General features: G+C 42.5%; 1 pseudogene; it reads left to right on the top strand.

Annotated features, from left to right (window-relative positions):
- Positions 1–15,303: 15,303 nt before the first annotated feature.
- LOC121831240 (small nucleolar RNA SNORA40) lies at positions 15,304–15,442 on the top strand (annotated as a pseudogene).
- The last annotated feature ends 4,629 nt before the right edge of the window (positions 15,443–20,071 follow it).

The following is a 20,071-nucleotide window of genomic DNA, read 5'->3' as shown; positions in this document are numbered from 1 at the left end:
GTGGCCTTTGGATGGGTGGGTGGTGGCTCAACTGTGGCTCGCCTCTGTGAGTTGCATTTTTTTTCCTCTTCTCTGCATGGCAATAGTCAACCCTTTCTCACTAGCTCAGGGGACAGCCACTGGAGATCATGGGGTAGCTGAGAATGTGTGACACTGAATGAGCATGCTGCTCTCTGGAGAGCTGCCTTCTCTACATAGGAAACCTGTTTTGCTTTGTTTTGTTTTTTTCAGGGCTGAGTGGGGAATAGAAGCCAGGGCCTTGGCCCAAGTTTACCACCAGGCTACATCCCCAGCATCATTGTAGAAGTTTTGAATGCTTATCTTCAGGAGGAAAGAAAAGGCACCGACTGTAGTGTCGGGGCCGTCCTTGGTGTTTGCTCTGTCACGGTACTGCTCCACACAGCAAACTTAGCTGTGAAGGAACACTAGCCCACTGTGCAGATGGGCTGTGTCCTTTAAAACCTGTGCTGGGGACTCGATCCCTAGGGAGATGGAGTTGGGAAACAAGGACTAGCCAAAGTCCTGAATTCTGCCCCCATGAAAGCACTTAGTGCTGTGATAAGCGGAGTGGGTTCCTTCTCAAAGGTGTCCCCTCACTCTTCCTCTTACCTTTCTGCTTCGCTCCACGGGGTGACACAGCAAGAAAGGTGTCATGGCCACCAGGAGCAGCATGGAGTTTCTGGACTTCTAGCCTCCAGGACTGTGAACCCAAATAGTACTTATTCTTTAATAAGTGATCCCATCTGTGTTTTTATTTCTCATAGCAGTTCAAAAACGGACTAAGACACCCACTTAAGGGAGATGGCAGGCGAAATGCAGAACTGCAAAGAATATGGCCAACTTGTCCAAAGTGAGATTGCGCGCGGCAGAGCTGGGTTTGCGAAACAGCCACAATCCTAAGCCCTTCTCTTCCCCTGCCGTGAAACTGCATCCAGAAAACTGGAGATGAACCAGAGACAGTCCTGGATCCAGGCCCTGGTGGCACTAGCCTGTGTGCTGGAGGCACCGAACACGTGGCACATGAAGTACACGGCGCGTGCCAGCGTGTCCCCTGCTACCACCTCCCTGAACAATAATGAGAACCACCTGCTGCAAAACAAAGCAAGGAAAAGAAAAGGAGATCCACTGGGGGCTGGAAATAGCTGCAATTACAGTGGTATTCTAGTCCAGCACACAGGCAGAGCACGGGACCACCACAGGAATGGCTCTCTGCAGCTCGGGCTTGAGCAGGGAACCCGGGAAGTACTACGACCCAATCTGATTGAGTTTAAAAAACAAACACACAAAAACAAAAAGAAGTAATAAACATCGAACTCCTAGAATGTGACACACCCAGCGGCATATCTACATCCCCTTAGACTGTTCTTGATTTGGACTTAAAATAGTCCTGGGAGGTACAGCTTATTCTCACCCCTCAAAAACAGAAACAGACTCACCAACAGCTGAGCAAAGAAACAAAAGACAGCAGAAGGACCCAGATCTGACCAGAGGCATGACCAAGACTAGCAAATATCATAGATTAGCTGGGGTTCTTCTCCCTATCTAACACCCTCCGTCTCCCAGGGCCTTCCCTGCCTCAGCAGCACAGTTGTCTGCAACCTTCCTCACCTGCCCAGCTAGAGGCTATAATTTGAGCACTTGACAGGGCAGCCAACACACAGGCACGGACACACTAGCTGCTCCCAGTGTGCTTGACAGATGAGAGGGTCACTGACCAAAGGCCCAGAGCAGGGTTGTCAACCCAACCCTCTGCAGTGACAGAATTGTCCTCTAACCATGCTGTTCCATGTCGTGGCCATAAGCAACATGTACTTCGAGCTATTGCTTTGGACAATGAGTGTCTAGAGACCTGGAGTTCTGTTTCCAACATTGCTGTGATCAGCAATTTCATTAACGATGAAGACCTTGGGAACATCAGGCCCTACTGAACCTAGCCGTACTTCTCAGAATGTGACAAGTTCACCTTGCAATAGCTTTTGGAACGTTCTCTACTCGCCTTAGGTTATGCTCTAGGAAAGTCAGCAAACTAGGGATGTTAAAACAAGTGTGAGACTTTGTCCCTCAATGAGTACCAATTTTTTCTTATCAAGAGGAAGTATTGCTAAAAGTCCTTTTCTGAGGAAGACATAAACAATACCCACCCCTCCTCCTAAGGTCCTAGTGATAAACTGAGGTACAATTCCACCCAGCTTCACCCAGGGAGTGTATTAGGCTTCCTTACTTACAGGACATGGGTGAGGGGCTATGAACAGAAACACAAACGACCCTGAAGCACCCACCCTGGCAGATTGAACCCAGCATGGAGAATGGCTTCCCCACAGCTGCATAGCTGGAGCGCCCTCCCGTCCCTTCTCCCTTCTCCCCTTTCCCTCCCCTGATCCTCTAGCCCATCCCATGTGCATTTAGGGCAGAACTGCACACAACTGGTTGGTAGGGGTAGCTGGATACTCAGGTGAGAGACCCCCTCATACTCCATGCCCCCTCCTTCTGTGAAAGAATGCAGGAATCAGCCGGTTTAGCTGTGATGAGGCTTTTGCAATCAGGCCCAGCAGATTTCCTGAAGACAAGAGCAGTCTGGCTCAGAGGATAGTTCTGTACTGCAAGAAGGTGCACTCAGTTCTTCCTAGGGCCACAGTGGGTCCACTTGGCTTGTTTGTTTAGCAAGATGTGACATGGACCATAGACAGACACAATTTGGGCACCAGCAGGAGATAGAAATAGGGATTAGGGCTCAGGTAGCTAACACTGGGGCAGAGGGCAAAGGGCAAAGGGCAAAGGTATATTCCTAGTAGTACTTCAGTGCTTCCAGGCCTCAAAGGCACATCCGTAGCTATTCCATGAAATGATATTCCTGTTACACATGATATTCATTTAGATTGATCAATCCTTCCCTCCTTCCAGGCACCCGGCATTTACCTTAAAGTTGAACATGGAGCAAAATCACAAAACATGGCAGGAGCAGGGTTTGGATCTTTGATAATCTAGGTAGCTTCTACCTACATATGTTGGACCGGTTCTGAAGGGAAAGCAATCTATCTTCCTGCTAGACACCGTAGCTCAGAGAGCAAAGAGTGAGAAATTAGAGGTCCCTGGGTGATGTGAAATCCTCCTGTAAAGTAGCAGAATCATTGCATTCCTTCCATAGGTGGCGTGCCTCAGGATACAGCAGCTTGAGGCATCTTGTGGCTACTTCTCACTCTGGTCTGAGAGCTGGCTCTTGGATAACCTGTTGAAGATACTCTTTGAGGCATAAAGGAAATGTAATTGTGGCTTTCCCCCAACTTTATAGGCCTTGGATTCCAGGCATTAGTGGTTTCTTTGGAGATGAGCCTTCCGAGGAAGGAGTGTGGGAGGTAGACAGACTTGCAGAAGGTTCTGAAACACCAGACATCATTTCTTTCACCTTGTCCTCCTGTCCTTCCTCCCCTGTTTCCTGGGATGCAAAGGCATTTTTCCTCTCTGGCTTGGCCACTGGGAGGGGGGGTTCTCTAATTCACGGAGCAGACTCTGGGAAGGAAGGCTTGGCGAATAGTGCCCTGTGGTTGCTAAGCAATGCTAGGCTGCCTGACTTCAGCATGGAGTTCTCTGGATTCTTTATGGAGTGACTCAAAATGGAACGAATCTTTTGACCCAGAGTAATATGTTCCTGTACTATTGGTTGAGGCAACCTTACATAATGGGAAAAGCACTTTTGGTATTGGTTCTCGGGAGCTCTCTAGAGTCTTTGCCACTACCTATGTTTGGAGCCAGAATTTCTCAGAACCCTGGCTTCCCAATCAATCAAATGAAGGCAACAGAACACACACACACACATACACACACACACACACACACACACACACACACACACACACACTAGCTTGTTGAATCATTTTTTCCCCAGAGGTCATTGCAGATGCCAGTGGGTGGGACCCCAGAATCCTCACCTCTGACTTTGCTAGCTCACCTATGCATTTATCCACTTAATTGGTTTACATTTTTACATGAGGTTTGCCTTGAAGAAAATATGTGATAGATACAAATAATGTAAAATTTCCTGGACTGGACGATCTCTAAGGCGCCCTTTCAGAGCTGTAATTTTAAGGTAGCACCTGCTAATTGGATCTGATCATCAACCCAGGTCAGAGACTAACAGCTTGTGGGAAGAAGTCCTGGGGTTGCATTTCAACTCATTTCAGCAATTTGCTCACTTCTTTACATTTGACACTTGGGGTTAAATCGGTAGCTGTGTTTGTGTACATGAGCATTTTTGTTTCTAAGCAAATTCTCTGAGCTCCAGGAGATTGCAATACAGGAGTCTGCTGGCCACACATCTCACTGTCCCCCTGAGATAGCTACAGGATAACACCCTGGACCAGGAGGAAGGTTTGGTCTAACATTGCTCATCTTCTGCAGAGATTTCTCATGCATTTCTACCAGCAGGGACCGCCCCACAAAGAGCTAGAGCAGCCTTCATGTGCCGGTAATGGGAAATGTTGTGTCTTACTATTGTTATGGCTTGTAAACACTGCCTGTCAGTCAAGACAGTTCGATTTAGTGACCTCTTTCCTGGGTCTCCACGCTGTATCCAAAGCATTAATTCTCCTCTTCCTCCTCTTCCTATATTTGGGCTTGCACTCATGCCATCTACCTCTCAAGAGAGTTAATGATGTCCTTTCTCCCCCAAATGCCTTAATTGTTTCTTTTCAAATCAAATGTATTGGAATATGACTTACATACAGTAAAATGGCCTTATTTGTAATACTTGTGTACAGTTCTACACATTTTGAGAAATGTATTCCCAGGTGAGTACCACCCAATAAAGATATCAGAGCCACCTCTCTTTCTTTCTTTATACAAATAGTACCAGTGTATACTATTTGTATAAAACAATGGGTTATATTTTCACACGTGTTTCTAATGTATTTTGATTTTATGAACCCCCATTATCCTCTTCCACCCTCCACACATCTATTCTTACTCAACCCCACTATCCCTTCTACTTCCATGTCTTTTATTCCTTAAGCTATATTCCCCTCAATGTATGGCGTTTGTCTTCTGAGTCTAGCTTCTATTGCTTAATCTGATCGTCTATTTCCATCCATTTCCCTTAAAACAACACAATTTTGTTCTTTATGGCTTCATTATCGGTATCTGCACTACAGTTTCTTTATTCAGTCATCCTTTGATGAACATATATGGCAGTTCCATAGCTTGACTTTTGTGAATAGTGTTCTAATATCACCCTCATTAGTTTTTTCAACTTTTAATTGAAAAAAATTCATGCAATGTGTTTGGATCATGTTTTCCTCTACTCCCAATTCCTCTGAGATTCTCTCCTCCTCACCTCCCTACCCACACAACTAACTATGTGTTATTTTCCTCTCTCACTTAAAAACAAAGACAAAAACAAAACAACAAAAATCCCACAAGAGATACATAAGAACATCCACAAAAATAAAAGTCAAAATAAAGATGCAAAAGACTGATAATACAAAAAGTGGCCCCAACAATATGAGGCAAAAAATTATACAAAAATACCATGGAGCTAATTTTGTGTTGGTCAACTAACTACTCATGGGCCTGACCTGAGGTATAATTAATATACCCAATAGGAATCCATGGGGCTTTTTCCTTTGCCAGGAAGTATCAATCACAAATAGTTTCTTGGCTAGGAGGGGGAGCCTTGGCTCACTCTCCCCTCTCAGTGATAGGATGCTGTCTGGCTTAAACATGTATATGCCTTGTGTGTGCTGCCAAGTCTCTGTGAATTCATATGTGCATTGGTCCTTTTGTGTCTGGAAGATACTGCTTCCTTGGAATCATCCATCATCTCTGGCTCTTATAATATTTCTGCCTTGTCTTCCACATAGATCACTGAGTCATGAGGGGAAGGATTTGATGAAGACATCCTATTTATGACTGAGTATTCCAAAGTCTCTCACTCTACATATTGTCCAGTTGTGGATCTCTGTGTTAGTTTACATCTACTGCAACAAGAGGCTTCTCTGATGAGGACTGAACAAGGCTCTTATCTGTGCATGTGACAGTGTGTCATTAGGAATCATTTTGTTAGTATGTTCCTTTATAAGAATAATATTAGTAGGTTTTCTGCTGGGCCCATGACCTATCTAGTCTCAGGTTCTTGGTCACTTTACAGTGTCAGGTATGGGTTACACTTCATGGGGTGGGCCTCAAATCCAATCACAAAGTAGTTGGAAATTCCCATAACATTTCTATCACTTTCAAGCAGGTACTGTTGTAGGTCACAGGGATTATAGCTGGGGGATATTGATAATTACCTTTCTTCTCCAGTAGCATGCAGAGGACCTTCAAGTACCATGAATACTAGTCAGTAGCAGTGGATTGTCTAATTAGGCACCAGCTTGACTTCTCTTTGTTCAATTATATATGTGTTGTCTTCAGCAATCGGGCTTTATAGCCACCCTCATTCTTGACCATTGTGTACACTATTGGTATGCTAGCACAGTAGAGTGATTCAAAGTGAATAAGTTACTCTATGTATTGATTGAGTTTGTGTTATGTGGTATATATTTGCCAAAATTCATGCCATGAACACCCCAAATATGGCTGATTTATAATTAAAGAGAGTAAATCTGAGAAAGATGAAATGAATTTCTCATTGGTAAGTAACTGATATTACAAATTACAAAATGCCAAGACCATTGTACTTCAAGTTCAAAATGACTGATCTGATGTATCAAAATAGAAACAAATTAGAGAAGGACAGTCTACAAAGTGAATCAATGAAACCCAATCCAAGGCTCAATCCCATGTAGACAGAAGTTTCTCTGGTTTCACCCGGCCCTACAGTCCCACAGTTACTTATAAAATAATCACTCAGAGGCTTAATATTAATTACAAACTGTATAGCCTATAGTTTCTTTTTGCAAGATAGCTAGTATAACTTAATCCAATCCATTACTAGTAATCTATGTATTGCTAAATGTTCCATGGCTTTACCTGTTTCCCATCACATGTTGCTCCTTGGATGATGGATTGGTGTCTCCCCAACTTCACTCTTCTTCTCCCTGTACTTCTGCTTGGATTTCCCACCTGCCTCTAAGCTGCCTTGCCATAGGCCAAAGCTGCTTTATTTATTAGCCAATGGGAGCAACACATATTTACAGCATGCAGAAAGACATTTCACAGCACTTCCATTTTTTTGTCTAATCAAAAAGGAAAGTTTTTTACTTTAACATAGTAAAATTATATATAACAAAACAGTTATCAAACAAGAATTACATTTACAATGACTAGTCTATTTGTATTTGGCAAAATTAAAGAAAACACTTTATCATCTCTTTATTTTGTGAGTCTAAAGTTTTGTAATTAATTTATCTTTTATCATGACTAAGGAAAACTATAACTATCTAGTCTTCAACTCCATCAAAGACCTCAGAAGGATATAATATTACTTAAGTAAACAGGAAGTACATTGTAAGCAACTTCCAAAATTCTAGGAATGACAGAGACATCTGGCTGCCTGGTCAGTCATCCGAAGTTTGTCTGTAATGTTGGGGCATCTATCTTCAGCTTACAGGCCTAGAGTCTCTGGTATAGCTTTCAGTGAAGCAGGAAATTTTAAGGGCTGTTCTACCCATTCTGGCAAACTTCATCAGTTGCTTCTCCCCATTTCCTGCAGAATATCTGGCAGTTTCTTCTGCGAAGCAGGAACCTGAAGGACCATCTTGCCTTGCAAAGTTCAGTGCTCACCTTCCTATGGGTCCTGCATATCCAATTTATACAACATACTGTCAAGCAGTCTAGGCAAGAGCAGTTTCTTGCCCAAATGGCTAACTTTTGCAATAAAGAAAGCAAACTCCATATGGAGTTTCTTAGATGGCCATCATCTTCTCTGAAGTAGATTGGTACTGCCAAGAGCACACATGTCTCAATGTCCAGTAAAGTCTTAAGTTCTTAAAACATTTTAAATGCCATATTTTGTAGGTCTTTGAAGTGTTTGAAGATTACCTACCTAATTGAAATATGTCTGTATATACCTAGAAAACTTAACTAACATGACTATAAGTTTGATTATCATAATGACTAATTATTAACCTGTATTTAATTATACATCACAATTTTAAATGAATTGTACAAACATAATACCTTAAACAAGAGTAGAAATATACATACAGTATAACAAAAACTAACTTTAAATTTGTATCAATAAACTAAACTCCATAGCAATGTAAAAAATTTTAAACAAGTTGTTGTTCTTTAAAATTAGATTCAATTATCTATCCTTTTATCCTATCATATTTGTAATATATTTCTATATTATATCCCCCTTTTTCCTTTTAGAAAGAGATTGACTATGAACAATAACAATTTGTAACCAATCCCTAAAGACAAAAATCCATAATCCATTTCTTGGGAATGTGGTTATAGTGTTCTAGGCTACTTCCTGCTGATTGGGGGCACTGTTAATCTGTCCTGACTGGAGTAGTCTGTGAGGCTTGATCATCTCAGCCAGTGGCCTTGAAGCTGTTCTGGATGCTGGATCATCTGGGCCATGACTGTCATTAAAGTCCTTTCAGGGGGTACCGGCTGATCAACCATATTAGCCTGGAAGCAATCCACAGGTTCTCATCTTCTTTTTCTCTTTTCCAAAGCAATGTATCCTTAGACACAAATTTTGAAGTCAAGATACCTTTAAAATATGCATATTGGTTTAACTTAGCAACCCCTACAATAAAATGTCTCTCTTTAGTTAAAAGACAATCTAATAATATTAGTATCCAGATTCTTTGTGTAATGTTCATCCTTATGGGGCTTAACTTTTACATTACTTTTATTGTCTCTTTAAAGCTTTTATTTCTTAAAACTATTTATTTCTTTATATATCTGTCTATACTCTTTTTCCTCTCTCTTCCAAGCCTACATACATTTTTATACATATTGTAAACAGTTTAGAAGTTTTTTCCATCTGAAGAAGGGCCATGTGACCCTTCTCCAAATCCTTATAAGAGGTCATGTACAACAGCAGGAAGCACCGCCTCCTTTTGGCCATATAGCCCAAGGTCATGGGCGGAGCAAATATCACTACAGTCCCATGTCTGGTGATGGCGCTGAGAAAGCTGACGTCAGCATGCTACTATCAACAATGAGTTATATCACAGGACCACTGGAACAAGAAGGGCTCACAATTTCCAACTTTGTTAAAATGATTTTTCGTGTAAACATGGAACACAGAGAGCTTCACAGACATGTACCTATGAATCATGGGCAGAGATTATTGAAGTGCAGACTGTGGCTCAGAAAGTCTCAGTAACCTCTAAAATAATTAGAATAATCCTGAACACAATTAAGTAACTTATAGGTTCCTGTAAGTTTTCCTTTCTCTCAATCAGCAAAAATCTCCACCCATCCTCCCGCATTTCTCTCCCTCTCTCCAGCTTGGTCACAGACAATCGGTAAGCTTCTGAGAATAGCCTTAACTCGGTCATCAAAGCCTAAAGTATAAGACAAATTCTTGGACATGGATTGATTGGTCACACTCACAAACCACAGCTGAATATTTTATTGGCTTACATTTTCCAGTTGGAATTGGATATCACAGGATTGAGTATCTTGATTGACTTTGTATCTGGGTCAGTCAGAATTGCAGGTCCCAGGGAAGGGCTATGTTACACTAAGAGATTTTCATTGTGTGCCGCCAGAACCTCTTTCGGTTAGTGATTGATTGATAGATTCCAATCCAAATCCAATTGCTCATCCTTTCTGCCCAGGAGGATTCCGGATTTATTGATCTCTGTCCAAGCTCATCTGGGGAGAACAATGCTGCTATAATGGAGACAGTGCCACTCGGGGTCCCGTATTGTGCTGCTTTTGTTTCTCCTGCCAAATCAGACCAAGGCTTCATCTACAGAACTTTCAGCAGCTGGCAGGCATAATTCTCGGCCTCAGACAAATGTGATTCACCATTCCACTGCATGTCCTTTGATGGCATATTCATTTGGGCACATTACAGTCATACAAATGCAGGCTGACCCAGTTAGCTCTACATGCGTTGTGAATCCAGTTAATTGTATATCAACTAATTGCATAATTCATTTATTAATGAACTGAATTAAAATCCGAGTACTGCAGCTCCTCTTCAGAGCATCAGGATTAGTGGGAAGGAAAGCCTTGGAAGAATTTCATGTTTCTGATCAGTGATCCATCCCTTTCCGAAACACAGTCTCTCTCTCTCTCTCTCTCTCTCTCTCTCTCTCTCTCTCTCTCTCTCTCTCTCTCTCTCTCTCATTTGGGAAAAGATCATTTCAATAAAACAAGGATGAGATAAAAAGAACAGCTACATAGCTACTAATATTAATAATCCTTAGTAGCTAGCTGCATAACATTAGGGTACAAATGTTGATGCATCATTTTGGTGCTTCTAAAAACCATAGTATTTGAGAGTATGTTTTCTGAGTTCGGAAGGAGTCCATATCTTTCTTGTTACCTCCAGGCATTCCCTGGTGGAGTAGTTCTCATCACTGTATGGTCAGGGTTGCATGGGACCAAAAAGTTCCATAGAGGAAGCGTATCGTGATCATACTACTTGAGCTGTGTAGGACTAAGATGCTACAGGACTTCTTCAGGAGACACTTGCAGTTTTCAGCTGTCAGGGGTAAGAAGCAAAGGTTCTGAGCCTGTTTCAGGACTCTGTACTGTTGTCCCCTGCTGGTTTGGGTAGTAAATCATCATACATCTTTCATCTAGTTAATCACAAGTGTAAGAATGGACTTCTTACTTGCTGTGTGTCTGTTATGGTTTAAATCTTAAATGTGATCCAAATCTCATGTGCTGAAGGTTTGATCTCTGATATAACATTACTCAAAGATGAAGCCTCTGGAAAGTAATTGGATCATGGCGTCTTTGACCTCATGAATGAATTAATTCATTGATGGATTCAGAGCTTAATGCACGATGGTGAAGTGTTGGAAACTATAGGGGGTAGTTCCCAGATGGAAAAGTTAGGTCATTGGGGATGTGCCCTTGGCAAGGATATTTTGTTCTCAACCCCTTCCTCTCTCTTTGCTTTGTAGTTTCTGTGAGACAAGCAGCTTATTCCATCACATGCTGGCCAACATGACATCCTACATCACCACTGCTCCAAAACAACAGAGACAAATAACTGTGGACCAAAACCTCTGAAAACAGAAGTCAAATAGTTCCTCCTTTTAATTGATTTTTCTCAGGTGTTAAGTCACAGTCATTGAAGGCTCTCTGAGCCTGATCTTTGTAGAGCAGACCTGAGATGGGAATTTGAGTGCAAATACTTCATATAGGAAGTGACCCAAGGATGTAATAGAACAGGAAAATGAGGCAAAGAAAAAGGGACCCAGAGGAGGCAGACTTCCAAGAGCTTATCAGTGCTGCAATTGGGCTCCGTTTGTTGGAGGATTCCGTGGAGATACCGACAGCATCATCACTTGTCTCACCATAGGGCTAAGGAAGCACTGGTCATGGCTTGAGGACTTCCCTTAGGAACACAGGCATGTTAGGTGAGCACTGTACCACTGAGCTATACCTAAGACTTGTAATGAAGCACTCTTGAATGATGTGAGAGGAGGTTGAGATGCAGAGTCATGGGTGATTATAATAGAATCCTATGGACTTGTAATACCAAGGATAAAGGGACTATCAGAAGGAGTCAATAGCCTAGAATGGTAATTCAGGGGTCTTTGATAGGTCAACTGTCTTCTTTGTTTCTGATTCTCTTGGGCCTAAAGAAAGCCATACAAACCCATTTAGTTCCTTCCATCTGTCTTCACTGAGAAATTTTCCACCCATTCCTTATTTTATGTCCTTCCTCACAACTCAATGTCCTAATTTCATTGTGAGGATTATCTTTACAGAGATGCTGTGGGTGTCTCATAGAAATCATTCTTAAGGAAAGCATTCTCATATACCTGCAGGACTGTGTTCTGCCCATAGTCTTGAGAGAGCAGTTTAAAAGCTATTAGAGATGGTTCTGCATGTAAAGACACTTGTCATCAAGCCTAGTGACCTGAGTTAGACCCCTTCTATCCACATATGGTACAAGGACAGAACAGACTCCAAAAAGTTGTCCTCTGACCTCCATGCATGTCTTAAGAGCAGACATGCCCCTCACTCAAAATAAACAAATAAATATAATTTTAAAAGAAGTTCTAAGAAACTGTCTGGTGGAGAATGTTTGCCAATATCTGGGTTAGTTAGTTCTATACTAATAATGAGAACAATGTCTTGCCTTTCTAATATTTTCATAATTTTTATTCTATTTGTATTTTCTGAAATGATTCTACCAACCTCCTGGGTGAGAGACTTTATTAGATATTATCAAAAAGAAAACCAAGTACCTAAGAGGATAATTCAGGCCCAGAGGTAGAACAGAATAGCTGTTCAGAATGTAAGCTTCCAAATCAGTTGGCCTGAGTCCAAGCCTTGAGTCCTTTGCATATTGGTTATGTGTCCTAAAACAGTCTACTGGGCCTCCACAAGACTTTCATCAAATGCACAGTAAAAATGTGTCAAAGCATCATCCCATTGGACTGTCTTGTGGCTCTTGTGGAAAATACTTGTAGAGAAAGACATAGGCCTATGGGATGTGTTCACTACCTGCTGTTATTTTCATTAACTGACTATCAAGTTTGCCTGAGGTTTGAGGCCATATCTTCTAACTGCTAATTTGGAGTTCTCTGCATTTCAACACCCCAGCTAAACTCCTGCAAATGACCCCCAATCATGTATGTTTGTGCTGAACTTTCTCTCAATTCTTCCAATACGTCTACTCAGCCTTAGAGCATGACCTGGGTGGGCAGGAGTTTTTCCAAGCCTGCAACTAAAAATGTAACGATTGCAAAATGGAAATAAAAACATTACCAGATTCAGATAGCTGGAGAAAGCTTCTGTGGGTCTAAGAGAACAAACAACATGTACCCAGAACAAAATTATCTCAACCAGAATAAATTTGCCTTTTTATGCTGAGAGGAAGCTGAAATGAAGCTCTCAGGGTCCCGGTGTCACGGGCATCATCTTTATATTCTTAAATGAAAAGAGAGAAAGGATTTGCCTTATTACAGGAGAAAGAGCCAAATGTGTTTGCTTTCAAGTGCAGAATGAAATGAACAGAACATCCTCAATGCAGAGCTTCGTTTTGATTACTGTCTGAAGAAGGAGAGCAGGAAGCAGCCGCCCATCCCCACCCAAGCTCCCCTCCACTTTTTTATTTGTTATTGAAGCAAATGAGGCCAATTGTTGGAAACTTCTGTGCAGCCCTGAATGGCTCAATTGTGACTCTCCCAGAGATTAATGCATTTAATTTACCTCTTTGGTATATTCGAGACGCTATTCAGTCAGGAGCTCTGAGCCCTGGAAGCATCTCTGTGGTAAGACACTCTACTGTGTCTACATAACCTGCTGTAGGTAACTTTTGAGATGCTCAGAAAACATGAGAAAGGATCCAGTGTTTCCAGACACCCTCCCCATCTTTGAGGGAGGGGGGTTGAAGAAGATGAGAAAGGGCAGAAATGCAGCAGAGAACAGCACAAAGGACTGATTTATCATTCTTTCGGGCACTGGACACAACCGACTACCATAATATCAGCAAATGAGTCATTTCTATTTAATGTAAATGTTCACAGACTCCGGGATAAGTTCAGCGAACAAAATAGTTTTCCTTATAGATCAAACGTTTTAAGACTTTTCGAGATTAAATATTAGTTTTGGCCTCAAGCAGAACAAACAGGGGCATTAGTGCCCCTCCCCCTTCGTTTTCAAGTGTTTAAGGAATCTGTAGTCATCACACCACTCAGAGGGTGGGGCAGGGACAACACATGGTCCCTGCCTTCATGGTTCTTCTAGTCTGTCTTACTCAAGCAACCACACAAAAATCCTTTGAATTACAGTCCTCAGAAATGTAAGAAAAAAAGCACACACAAGAGAGAGAATCTCCACTAAACATTTCACTTGCACTCTGGAGGCTGAGCAAGTGCTAAGAGGAAGGGGCACTGAACGTGTGAGAAGAAAGTGACCCAGGCCTCAAGCTGCTCAACTGAAACTGACAGCAAGTATCTCCTCATGCTGAGGGTGGCCTATTGTGACACATTTATAGACTTAGAGCCACTGCCATGAAGTCCAAAAGACAGAGTCTCTGCCTGCTTCATACTTTTATCCATCTTCAGCATGTTGCATGGTCCCAAGAATACTGTGGGATGCAGAGGTTCTTATGTGTATGTTTAGCATCCTGGATACCTGCTCTTAGGATGATGCTGTAGATGGCTCCATGCACTCTCCATAGCTGGCTCCATGCATTCTCCATAGCAATAGAGGAACATTATTGTTGCTCCTCACCTTATCCTTCCAGCTCAACAAGGAGTATTTTCAGAAAAAAAAAAGATCAATTCAAAGGATTTATATTTACAACTTGTAAAACGGAGCTTTGGCCAAAGGCTACCTTAGACATCTTTATCAAAAAAAAAAAGAAAGAAAGAAAGAAAGAAAGAAAGAAAGAAAGAAAGAAAGAAAGAAAGAAAGAAAGAAAGAAAGAAAACACCTACCTGGTCCTCTCCTCATATTCAAATCTTCTTTTGATATTCTGAAAATATCAGGGAGAGGCCACTTCAGTAGATCAAGTTCATCAGGAACATAATAGGCTCTCACTGCAGGAGATGAGCAAATCTAGGTCACAGCAAAGGCTCAACTCCATCTATTTATTTGTGCTATGCCATGGGCAGAATTTCTTCCAGGTCCAGGAACAAACACAGCCTTATAAATTCAAATCATGGAGTCTAGCCTAGCAGCACAGGTCTATATAATCTCACATGCTCAGGAGGCTGAGGCAGGAAGATCATAACTTCAAGGTCAACCTAGGTATTAGAGTGAATTCAAGCCCAGACTGGGCAACTTCCAGGGATGCTGTATCAAAATACAAATTAAATTGTGGGATAAGGATATAACTCAGTGGAAAAGCACTTGTCGAGCATGCTTGAAGTCATGGGCTCAATCTCTATAAAATAAAATTGAAGAATAAATTCAAATTGTGGATAATTTGACATGACCAGATAGCTCAGTGAGTAAGAGTACTTGCAGTAAAGCCTGATGAGATGCTTTCAATCTATGGGACTCACATGATAGAAAGAAAGCCTCCTGAAATTTTTCTCATGACCTCCATAGGCACACCATGGTGCACACATGTGGACATGTGTGCAAACACATAGACACAGACATACACACACGTAAACAAATGTAATATTTTTAAAAATCATGCCTAACTCATGTGTAATTAATAATCAGTAGGACATATGTTCTAAAACCAACCTGAAAAGCACTTGCATGTGATTTTGGTTTTTGTATTTTATTTAACTGTAGACAAGGACTTACTTACATCTGGGGGCAACAAATGAATCCTTCTTTTGCAACCCAGAACTCACTGTTCAGTATGAATTTTGTATATTTAGGAAGGAACATGGCTATAGCGATGGCAGCCAGGCACATACTGATAACCGTTAAGGTTGGCTCAAAGAATAAAGAGTTAATCCTTGAAAACAAAAGATCAGGTACAAAGTGAGCTCCATGCTACTCCATGCAATGGGAGCTCTTGGCTCCTATGGGGACAGTTATTCCTGTTTCCAGTATGGGACTACCATCATCATAATACCCTTCTCCAAACTTCTGTAAAATGAATGAGGTACTTTAAGCATGCGACAGAGTTTGCAATACATTTTTATTGATTTGTGGGAGAATGGACACATAGGCTTCCTTCAAAGTCCTTAGATGGCCTGGCCATATAAACCAGAAGAAACCATGTGTTACCCATGACTGCATGGGGTTTGTTATCAAGTAGCTATTGTCAGGACTTCTGTCCCTCCCTGCCACCCTGTCTCCTGACTGAAGAGACAATGAGCTCTACAAGGAGGAACTGTCTTGTGGAGTGATGTGTGAGCCTCCAAAGACTTCATCATTCACTCAGAGATGTTGGCACGGAGTCAAGTTAGTTCTTATGTGACATTAAAAAGCTCACTTCAGTGAGGAAAACAAACAGATAAAGAACACCCGCTAATGACTTCAGAAGGCCAGAGAGCAGCTGAAGTATTGTTTTTTTAAATGCAGTAGATTTTAAACGGCATTTCCAATAATGAATAAGTCACCCAATTACTGCACTCTTCTCATTCTGAACACCTGTCCCAATGATTCGCAATCCCCAGAGTGACTTTTATTTTTAACAATATTTATTATTATGAGTGTTATCACATTAGACGAAATCAGCTGGAGATGGAGGCAGCTTTGGCTGCTGCACTGACGGCATCCAGGCACTGTGGATAGAATGGTTTTGCCTCCCCCGCTGGGTACCACAGCTGCTCTGAGCTGCCATTACTGTCAGTCCCCAGCAGACAAGGAGGGTGATCTCAGAGCTGCCCTACAGAGTGAGATCATCTTAGGGGTCCTCCATGACTGTCACCTCAAAGGTTCCTAGAGAATTTCACAGAGTACCTGCTGGAGACATGACTAGGAAAAGCGTCACATAGCATGGGAAGGCCAGTGCTCCGGGAAATAGGGCTTTGTCATGGTCACATGGCTTCCCCTGTTTGCCCTAAGGAACTGCTAGAGAGATTTGAAGAAGGCAAAGGGAGAATGACTCAGAAATGCCTTGCTACATCTCTGTTTTACTCCTAAGATATGACCCAGAAAGCAGACAAGGGGTATTTATGCAGTTTCTCGAATGTCCCTGACGTTCAACTTGTCACTTATCCTTACGAAGGATGTAATGGAGAAAGCAAGCTTGCACTGTGCATCTCGAGCACACTGTAAAACAGCATTCTGTACTATTGAGTCAGTGTGCAAGGAAGGCCTACTGTGCACTTTGTCTTCAAGGAGAGACAGAACACTCGCAGCTGGAGAGATTCTGGTTCGAGTAGGCAGAGGGAAATAGGTTTGTTATAAATAGATAAGGGTGACAACACTGATAGGAAAGCCTTTGGTAAATATCGAGCTCTTGGAGTTACCGTATAACAGGAGCACATGAGAAACACCTTGCCCAAGGTCAGAGAGAGACCAAATGCTTCAAGTGGAACTGGAAGACGAGAAGTTGGTTTCCTAGATGCAAGAACTTGAACACTGTGCTGGATAGCTTCCTAAGAAGATGGGCGATGAGGATAAAATAGCCACCACCATTTGCAAGTTTCCACTGTAGACTAGACCACATGCCAAGTGATTAAAACCTATCATTTAATTTAATGCTGAGAACTGCCCAGCTGGGAGGGCATAACTCCTAAGTGTAGTCTTAGTTAGGAAGCAGAATTCAACACAAGCATTCCAGGGTAGACCTAAGGCTAGCTACAGTGCCTCAAACAGAGATGTGGGCATTGTCAGCGCTTTCTCCTTCTTGTTCTGCTTCATTCTCTGTCTCTGTCTCTGTCTCTGTCTCTGTCTCTGTCTCTGTCTGTCTCTCTCTCCTGAAACCCCTCTTCTTTTTCTACTATCTATGTTGGACAACTATTTTCATATAATAGAATCAAAGAAGTCTGGCAGATCAGGCCTCTATCTCAAGGCCTTTAGCAGCAGGGCCACAGACTTCTTTCCCTACAAGAAATTTCACTGTAAAGATGTTTGTGGACTTGTTTCTATTCAATGCCTACCCCAAGACTATACTTTATGGGCATATTAGGTTGGAAAGTGACAGTATCTTCCATAAGTACCACACATTGGACCCAGAGATATGGAGAAGGAACTTAGCAGCTAGTCTGATATGTTGCTAGAAAAGTAGATCTAAAGATGCCCTTTTAGAGTGTGAGACACTGGTCTAGAGAGTGAAGCACCTTGTTTAAAATACTGTCTCCCATTTATGAGAGAGCTGGCCAAGATGGGAAAGTATCTCCTCAGTTCTTTATAACTTATCTCAGACTCTTAGCCATATAGGAGCATCTCTATGTGATGAGCTCTCTGGAAGTCCTCAAGGAGGAGATTATGCTAATCTGTTTATTAAAGAAATAATGGGGGCTGGGTAGGCAGTGAGGAAATAATCCATAGGAGGCTAGTAGGAGGCAGAATAATGTTAGGCCAGCATGATGGTAGCCCAGGGAGGGAGTCCAGTATCAATGCAGTGGAGTGTTTTTTGCCTGGGTCAGAATAAACTGGATGAAAGTTGATCTTCACAGAGGAATGTTGGGTAATGTAGTCTTGGCACTCATCCCATAATGCTGTTCTGTGGCTAGAGCCAAGGGAGGTCTGCAGTGCATTCTCAGCACAGCTCTGACCTGTGTGTGAACTGTCTGATTCCTCAGATGAGCAGCACAAGGCCAGACCTTCCTCATTACACTGAGAAATACGAGACATCCATGTTTCCATCAGGATCACAGACTTAGCCAATGCTGTCTTCAGAGGTCAAGGCTCTCAATCTGGGCATAGCAGAAAGCCAGGATGCAGAGATGACCCACACCCAGTCCAGTCTATGACCAAGTCACAGACTGCAGTTCAGTCACAGTTCAGGTGGGAAAGTGGAACCCCCATGGAGACCCAAGGAGACTGTTCTTTTCTCTGAAGTCTGTGGTCATATACGTTTCAAATCCTTCTTAGATCCTGACACTAATCACTCTCTCTAAGGACCCTTGTGTCAATCTCCATCAGCTCTCTCCTCCCCTTTGTTCTGGACTCCAGCTGTCTTCACTAACTACTGCTCTGCAGTTCCTTCATCATCTTCCTCTCCCTTATCCTCTCCCTCTGGTTCCACCTCCAATGTGGTCTTCCTGGCTTTGGCTCCTGATAGAGAGCTATTTCTCCCCTGCTGTCAACTCCAGCTTCCAGCTCTTCCTGCAGAGTGGGCTGGGGTGCTATAATTGTACCCCACCTCTTTCTGTGAATTTAACTCTCAGAACAAAATCACCTCAGCCTCTCCGCAGGACACTCCCAGGTTCTGGCTGCTTTGACCCCTCCATCCTAGCCAGTCCCCCTTAGAAGCATCCAGATTGGCGCCTCTGCTTTAGTAAAGAGCACTTCACTTACTAAGTCCCTAGCTCAGACTGTGAGTGCATGTGTGCCTGCATGAATCTGAGCATGTGCGTGCATGTTTCTGTGCTCATGTGTGAATGTGTGTACTTATGTGTGAGTTCACAACTATATATGTTCATACGTTGGATGTGTGTGTGTGTGTGTGTGTGTGTGTGTGTGTGTGTGTGCTTGTGAATATGTATGTGCTTAATGGAATGAAGGCCTCAAACTTTAAAATAAAACACGTGGGTGTTGAGGAGATGGAAAAAGCTGGGTGGTTTTTCTTACCTTGTCCTTCTCTCTGCCTTTTGATTGGGAGCAGGTTAGAGGACCCTCCTGTGCGAGGTGCCTTCCTTTGCTAGAGGAAAGGGAGAAGAATGCGAACACACAGAACTGGTTCAGTTCCCTCATGGTTCATTGGCCTTAGATCATTCCCCTTTGTTCATCTATACTTTCCCATTCTTCGTCAACTCTAAGTAACATAAACATACACAGGTTTCTCTATTGGTGAAATTATTAAGGCCACTCCACGTAGTTAAAAGGATATTTATTTAATGGTGTAACTTACAAATTAAGGGATAGGTAGGTCGCAGGGTCTGGGGAAGGTGTATCGCAATCCAGCGGTGTTCTCTGGAGCTCTGCTCAGTCAACCTCCACCGTTCAGGGTCCTGGAACAGAGAGAGCGCTGGCCCATCCAGCTCTCGGGTCTCCATGTGCCTCCCCTGGCCCCACCTCGTAGGCATGGCAGTTGCCAGAGTCTCAATGGGGGTTGGAACTTCCAGATCAAAGCTGGAATGGCTACCCACTACATTTCTCTGTTTCTTTGAGCCTCAGGTCTTGAAGCCTCTCCTGTACATTAAACTTACATTGAATACATTTACATGCTCTTTCCTACCAAGCTGTCTTTTCTTGTAGGATCCCATATAGAAAAAGATATTTCCTTTCCATGGTGGTATATGTAAATTTTGAAGTCGTGTGTGTGTGTGTGTGTGTGTGTGTGTGTGTGTGTGTGTGTGTGAATTTATAGTAGGGTTATATGCCGATAAACCCATCACAAATAGAAAATAGTTTAAGCAGAAAATTTATTTACTACATTTAACCTACCAAGCAGAGT

Source organism: Peromyscus maniculatus, chromosome 7, assembly GCF_049852395.1.
Source record: "Peromyscus maniculatus bairdii isolate BWxNUB_F1_BW_parent chromosome 7, HU_Pman_BW_mat_3.1, whole genome shotgun sequence".
Classification (NCBI taxonomy): domain Eukaryota; kingdom Metazoa; phylum Chordata; class Mammalia; order Rodentia; family Cricetidae; genus Peromyscus; species Peromyscus maniculatus.
This window is presented reverse-complemented; position numbering and strand designations above follow the sequence as displayed.